Source organism: Terrapene carolina, unplaced genomic scaffold (genome assembly GCF_002925995.2).
Source record: "Terrapene carolina triunguis isolate 2854851 unplaced genomic scaffold, T_m_triunguis-2.0 Scaffold247, whole genome shotgun sequence".
NCBI classification, from domain to species: Eukaryota; Metazoa; Chordata; order Testudines; family Emydidae; genus Terrapene; species Terrapene triunguis.
The window spans coordinates 2,199,418-2,207,578 of NW_020664598.1; positions in this window are offsets into that span (position 1 = coordinate 2,199,418).

Here is an 8,161-nt window from a genome sequence, read left to right on the forward strand (position 1 = left end):
CCCCCCCCCCCCCCCCCTTCAGCTCTTCCTTGGAGGGAAAGGGCTTGAGGGTATCCCACATGAAGGAATTCCCAAATGCGCCTTCCTGGGTTCTCAAAGGGTTCTGCACTTGGGTGGTGGCAACATCTACCAATCCAAGGTCAGAGAAAAGCTGTAACCTTGGGAGTTTAATACAAGCCTGGAGTGGCCAGTATTAATTTGTAGAATCCTTGCAGGCCCCCACCTTCTGCACTCGAAGTGCCAGAGTGGGGAATCAGCCTTGACACCTTCCATCCCTACCAATTCACAGACTCTCCTCACCTTCGTGTTAATTTCATATGCAGTCTCCCTCTGGTCTCCACAAGTCAGCTAGCTCTTTCCATCTCCTGCCCCACAACGGCTGATGAACTGTTCCCTACAATTTATTCTCCAGTCTCAGCCCTTGGGAGACTAATCCACAGTCTAACAAACTGCTAATCTCTTCCTCATATTCAGGCTCAATTTCTCTTAACTCAGCCCCATTCCATCACTCCAAGTTATATCCACTTGGAGGGGGGAGGGATAGCTCAGTGGTTTGAGCATTAGCCTGCTAAACCCAGGGTTGTGAGTTCAATCCTTGAGGGGGCCATTTAGGGAACTGGGGTAAAAATCTGTCTGGGGATTGGTCCTGCTTTGAGCAGGGGGTTGGACTAGATGACCTCCTGAGGTCCCTTCCAACCCTGATATTCTATGATTCCACTCATCCCACCCAGAACAATTGCTCTCCCTCCTTCAGATCTTGCTGGCGATTACCATATCTGCCCCAAAGGAATGGTTTGGCCGAGCCCCTACATATTTAATTCTTTTAATCTTCCCTCAAGTCAATTTTTATACCCCTTAGTACATTTTGTTGCTCTTTGAATTTCCAGAATGTATCAATTTCACAGAACGCTTCCAGCCTATTAAAGCAGACAACACAGGATACCTGGTGGGGATCTGAGAGTCAATGCAGGCAGCAATATTACCTCAGATAAGATACCCACCTACACCTCTGGCCGCACACAGAAGGGGAAGCGTACAAATGAGCAACCAGGAGTTCCCACTTAGAACATGACAGCTGCTGTTTATCCTGTCAGCAGCTTAGTCTTCTGGAACTGGAAGTCTTAAGTTGTGCCACGGATCAATTGACCTTCCATTTCCTGTAATCTTCCTGTGCACCTGGCTGACGGTGTTAGATAGACTCATAAAAATCACAGAAATGTAGGGCTGGGAGGGACCTCGAGAAGCCATGGGGAGAGAGCAAAGAAAGATGTATGTGTCCTTGGCAAACAATAGCGACACAGAAATTGCCACAGAAGAACTGACCCTGGGTCCGTCGAGCCCAGTATCCTGTCTGTGACAGCAGCCAGCATCAGATGTTTCAGAGGAAGGTGTAAGAATCCCATAGTAGGCAGATGTGGGATAATCTGCCCCGCCCCCCAACATTAGGTTTCATCCTGGTCTCCAGTTAGAGATTGTCCCTGAAGCATGGGCTTTAATATCCCTTCCAACATTTTCATCATTCATTATAACTCTGGATATTCTTGGTATCCATAGAAGAGCCCACTCCAAATGAATCTAGCTAATTTCTTGGCCTTGATGACTTCCTGTGCCAGTGAGTTCCACGGTCTAAGTATGTGTTATGTGAAAAGTATTTCCTGGAATTTGCCACCTTTTAATGTAATAGAATGTCCAAAATCATAGGATTCCATTTTAAACATTACAGACAGGCTGAGGTGCCAGGTGGGTTCGCACTGCCAGGGGGTTCTAACTTGAAAGCAAAGCCACTCACCGGTGTATCAGTGAAGACGCCCATTGGCTCAGCACAGCTTCCTCACAACAGTAGGGTTGCCAACTTTCTAATTGCATAAAACCGAACACACCGCCCCAAGGCCCCACCCCTTCTCAGAGCCCTTCCCCCACTCATTCCAGCCACCCCCCTGCCTCTGTTGCTCACTCGCCCCCACCCTCACTCACTTTCACTGGGCTGGGGCAGGGGGTTGGGGTGTGGGACGGGGTGAAGGCTCCAGGGTAGGACCAGAAATGAGGGGTTCAGGGTGCAGGAGGGGGCTCCAGGCTGGAGCAGGGGATTGAGGGTGTAAGAGGGGGTGAGGGCTCTGGCTGAGGGTGTGGACTGCGGGGTGGGGCCAGGGATGATGGGTTTGGGATGCAGGAGGTGGCTCCGGGCTGGGGCCGAGGGGTTTGGAGTGTGGGATGGGGCTCAGAGCTGGGGGTTGGAGTGCGGGAGGGGTGCAGGCTCTGGGAGGAAGTTTGGGTGTGGGAGGGGGTTCTGACCTAGGGCAGGGGGTTGGGGTGCGGGTGCAGATCAACCCAAGCAGTGCTTATCTCAGGTGGCTCCCAGTCGGCAGCGTAGTGTGGCTAAGACAGGCTCCCTGCCTGCCTTGGCTCCATGCTGCTCCCGTAAGCGGCCGACATGTCCAATTCCTAGGTGCAGGGGCGGCTCTGTGTGGTGTGCGCTGTCCGTATCTGGAGGCACCGCCCCCGCAGTTCCCATTGGCTGTGGTTCCCAGCCAATGGGAGCTGCGGAGCCGGCACGCGAGGTGGGGCCAGTGCATTGAGCCTCCCTGGCCCCTGTGCCTAGGGGCCACAGGGACATGTCGCCGCTTCCAGGAGCTGCACAGAGCTGCTTAGCCCCACTGCGCCGCCAACCGGACTTTTAATGGTCTAGTCAGTGGTGCTGACTGGAGCCACTAGGGTTCCTTTTCGACTGCGCGTTCCAGTCAAAAACCGGACACTGGCAACCCTACAAGCCATTTGAATCCAACCCTGAGCTTCAAGAGACAAATGAAAAAAGCACAAAGGGAGAGAGGGGCAGGGACTAAATACCACATCTGATCGTGAAGCCGTAAGTAAGGATTACTTGCTTCTAAAGGGTGTCAACAGGACATAGGAAGAGAGATAACTTGCCGGCAAAGGGCCCATGGACACAAACACCACTGTCAAAGTGCACTATTGAGTAGGCTGCCAAATGAGTTCCCTTCCTTGGGCTACAAGCATTGTGACATGAAAGATCTCTCTGCATGGTTTAAAATGAATTTATTTACTTCCATTTTTAAAACAAAAAGGCACTTCTCTAGCGCTCTAAGAACCCCACCATTCCTTACAGTCACATACAGAATTAGAGAATACAGTAAAGCCCCCTTGGCCTCACTAACAAAATCCAGTCCTAATCAAATAATATATAATCAGACTGATCTCTCCCCATTCTGCCCCGATCCCGTTTATGCTCAGACCTTCCCCAATTGCCTGGAGAAAAACATGGCACTTTGCAAAGCTGATCAAGATCAGCCAGGGAGGTGAGTAAATTCCAATGCCAAGGGGCACTCCAGGAGAACATCCTCCTGTATATACCCAGTGAGAGCCTCCGCTGAGCAGCTGCTGCAATATGGCGTAGGAGGAAAGGCCTCTCAAGTAGGGAGGTCTCAAGTCATTTAGGGCTTTATAGGTCAAAATCAACCCCCTTAAGTTCTACTCATAAGCCAACAGAAAGCCAGTCCAGATGGTGTCATGAGGTCCCAGAAAGTTACTCCGCTCACCAAGTGGAGCAGCTGTATTTTGCATCACTTTCCACTTCCAGTTGCACGGCGACAGCACTGTAATGTGTAACCCCCAAAGTGCTAAAGGCATGGATGATGGGAGCAGGAACTGCATCTGTAAGAAAAGGCTGAAAGGCAAATCTCTCTATAGCTGATGAAAAGCCATCCTGGCCACACCAGCTAATTGGCCATCTAAACACAGCTGTGGGTTTGACGAGAAACCAAAGTGATGAATTCTGGTACTGCACAGCAGGTGCAACCCCTCAAATCAAAAGGGCCAATATGATCTCTGCCCTAGCTTCCAGTTCAACGTCAGTTCCATCTTATCTAGACTGAGCCTTAAGCTAGCTTGCTTTCAATCCATACTCCCATCTCCAGCAGGCAGGGGGTAAGGACCCCAACCCCCACTGGATAAGAAAAGATGGAGACAAAGTCAGGTACACGCAATCTACATACACACAATAAATACACACACACACGCCACACATAAGTAATGTGACCATCCGAAAATCATGACAATAAAATCTTTAAGCCACACCCACAATACCATATATTCCCTGTTGAAACAACAACAGCTAGAAACTCTGATAATTCAGCAGCAGCTGGCAGCTATTGGTTTTATGGGCTTGGCTTGCTGTTAAAAGTTGTCCATTAGAGGTCACTAGAACCCAATCACAGCATGAAGGGAGCCTTTACAGGGCCTTTTGTGGCAGAAAAGATCCTAGGACTAAAATCTCTACTTAGAAAACTTTCCCCCGAAACAAACAAACAAAGAAATAGAGGCAGTTCTTCACCTCGACCCTGGCAACAAAGATGATAGAAGACTCTTTAAAAGGAGAGGAAGAATGTACAGAGACAAATAATGGACCATCCTTTTGTTGGTGTGCTTTGACGGAACAGTGTGGTACGAGTGCATCTGTATTGGGAGAAAATGTATATTATTTTTTCCTGTGATGATCAGAGTGGATTCATTGGGGATTCCACACACAGAGCCCAGAAAAGGGATAAGCTCTCAGGCAGACAAAGGCAATGTCTTAGGCAGGCAGGCAACGTCCAGTTATAAAAACACCCAGCTTGACACAATATAAATCTCAGAAACTGTAGGAGTGCCACTGCCTGCCAGTGACTGTGTAGAAATCAACACTTCCCTCTGCACCTGCTGCGAAAGCAGCAGTTGGGCTGAGGCAGTCCGAGGCCCATCTAAACCCACTCTCCACTCCCCTCCACCACAACAGGCACAGTTAGGAGCACTTCCTACTTGTCTTAATAACCCGGAAAGAAAATAACTGTGCCGTGACACTGCAATGCAGAGCCACAGCATTCATCTCTTCTCGCCGAGGCACGCCAGCAGCGCACATCAAGGAGCCAACGCCCAATTAATTTTTTTACAAAATGCCACTCCCTATTTGCAGTACGTCATGGCTAACGGCTCCCCACCACACCCTGCAGTTACATCAGATCTCAACACAGGTGGATATTTCATCTGCCCACTACATCCCTCCCAACACTTCCATCCCGTTGATTAGAGTGACACTGAGGGATGGAAGGAGAGGGATTTGCCACTCAGCCCAACAAATAGGATTTCTCTGGGTCTGTCTGTGTCCTGAAAGCTCCTGGCACACCTGGAGGGTCATGGATACCTCTTGATGCCACAACAGTGTATGACAAAACTAGAAGTGGGCCTTGCTGCAGCAGCATGGTACGCAGACACAAAATGTCAAGATATAATCTCATGCTGAGACTATTATGTGCGCCTCAGGATAGCTACAAATTAGGCTGCAGTTCTTACATGGGACCCATTTAGGACCATCTTAGATCTAGCTGGTTATCCCCTGCTAATGTCTTTTGTCCTTAAATACCCAACTGGCTCATTTGAATTTATGGTCACACAGTTTCTATTTGCTGCATCAATGTCTCTGAACAGTCTCTGAGAATCTTTGTGGAAGCAGTGTACTCAGGCGGCCTGGGGGCTGGGGGAGGAAAAGGATACTGGAGGACTTACTGGATCTTCCTCTAGATGAAAGAGGATGACAAGCCTGAATTTCATAGCCCACAGCTGCATGACCTTCCATTTAACTACTCACAATAAATATTTGCACAGGGAAATTGTGTTTCAACAGATGACATTTTCTCGCAGTGAATTTTGCGCCAGTGAAAGGGCCAGACTGACAGCTGCCCATGGTGTCTCCAGGCCTGTATTTATTCCCAGCACAGGAAACAATGCCAGTTTCCTATGCACACTGCCCTCCTCTCCGCCCAGACACCTCACCCCTGAGCTGCAGGGTGAGAGAGGACTTTACATGCACTGGCCTCTTCGCTTCTTGACTATTCTGATGGTACTACTCACATTCCCATGGGATGACAAGTTTTGTGACCCATCCCCCAAAAGCTGGCCTGTTGCCAACATTATTTTACACAGACTGCTACCAAGCAACAACCTGCAGGCTATGACTTTGCATCTTGATTGACCTTGGCTAGAATTAAACCACTATCCTAGAGATGAAAGGCTCCTTATTGCATAACCAAGCCCTTGTGCTACCCAGCCTCCCTCCCCTAGTGTTCAAAGTCAGCAACCCTTTCTCACCATGAGGACACACATTGGGTTAATCCACTTCAACCTCTATGCTAATGTACAGGTTACCTAGGTTTACTTCCTATTCTCTTTCACCCCACAGCCTGGCTGCAAAAGAGGCCATGTGCTCAGCGACACCCCAGTCTCGCAATGCCCTGCAGTAATTCCCCCTCCCTCTTCTAGCCACCTCAGGAACCGCGAGAGAAGGATCTCCCAGGAGAAGCTCTCCTCAGATACAATGCTGAAGCCATCATCAGTCTAATGCTCCTTGGGGGACAAGAGAAGGACTCAGGTGTCGTGAGCTGGAAGGGCACTTTTTTACCGAGGCTTCTGGACATGGGCACAACCTCTAGTTCTCTCAGGTTTTCTTGCTCCCAGAGTAACCAACACAACTTGCACTTCCCAGTGTCACAGCACAGGATTTCCTTAAATCCTGGCCTGGATTAAGCCATCCTGGAAGAGACTGATGACCACCCGATAAGCAAGAAAGGGAGTAAAGTGAGAAATTCAAGGCGGCGGCTTCTCAAAGGTAAAACCAATCCAGCTTTCCTGGCCCCATCAGGAGAAAGAAATAAAAATCTATGCAGTAGTTTGCAAAACCTGCTACAGTGAGGAGGAATAAGAGGCTACAAAGGGGAGGGATTTCTCAGAGGGGTCTGAGGGGCTGTAACTGGGAGTGCTGGGATGAAGTTAAGCAAAAAGAAATGTAGGCTAGAGATCAGGCACACTTGGTAACGCTGTGGAATCGTCCCCAAGGGAAATTAGGAAACCCACATTGCTTGGGCCCTACCGTCTGGATAAGGCACCTGAGAATATATTTCAGAGAACCGCACTGCACTGGCTGAAGTGGGAGAATGACCTGGCAGGTCTGTTCTGTCTTTAACTGCTTGGATTATATTTAACGTCTAAAAGGGGAAGGCCAAATAATGACTGGATTGAGCAGGTGATGAGGTCGCTCTGTTTTGCAGCATTCTCTGGCTTTTAGCCTTAAAGACAATCATCCCCAAGGACTTCCTCTCTCTAATTAGACTATGGCCGCAGCTCCGCTGAGAAAAGCATGCAGGCATTAAGTGTAACCCTGCTTCCTCCCCCCGCCCCCCAAACTCCTACCTTAAAACTAGCAAGCAATTCTGCCTGCTCTCCAGTCACCACAGCTGCAGCATCTGCCAATTCCCCAGATTTCCCCCTGGATCTGAAATCACTGGTGAGCAAACCAGTTTTCGGTGGCGACTGATGGAAGGGGGCCCCTTCTGAGGGGCAGTGGTCTAACTGCGGGTGGTTTTGAAAGGCCTTCCTTGAGAGGAGTGGAGAGGGAAGCGTGGATGGCAGTACCCCTGCAAGCCCAGTCGTTTATCCCGCCCTCCCCATGAGAGCGAAAGGTCCGCTCACATTAAAGCAGCTTCTCTTTCGATGAGCTGCATGCAGGCAAGGAGCAAGCTCGGGAAATCACATGAAATGTGACGGGGAGGACAGAGAGAGAGACGCTCTTTCAAAGCACTTGTGGCTATTTTTAACCAAAGAAGGATACAAAATAAATTAGCGATGAGATCTCCTGCAGAAAATTTGCACCAAAAAATTAAATAAAAAAGGAAGAAGCGACTGAGTGCTTGATTCTAACCACAGCTACACTTGGGTAAATCGAGAGCAGCTCCACTGGCCCTGAGCCACTGAGCTCAGAACCTGGCCTGAGGTGATGGGATTCTACATAGGTGCAAAATGTTAGCACGCTGCGGGCTGGGTGAAATCTCATTGTTGCTGGTGGATGTAAGAGCCGCTCTTCATTCAGGATAAACGTAAGAAGCAATTAAGCTGCTTTTGGAGTAAGATAACTGGAACACGAAGACCACTGCCCAGAACGCCAGCCCCATGCAAGGCCAGTCAGGAGCTGAGCTACTCAAACAAAGGAGTTTCGCTGGGGGCTAGTAGCAAATGCAGAGGGTTGGGTGCTGTTTTGGTGGAGCTGTGCGTGTTCACTTGTGTGTGTAGCATGCACACAACAGGGTGCAGATGCAACCAGAAACGCCACAGAAGCAGA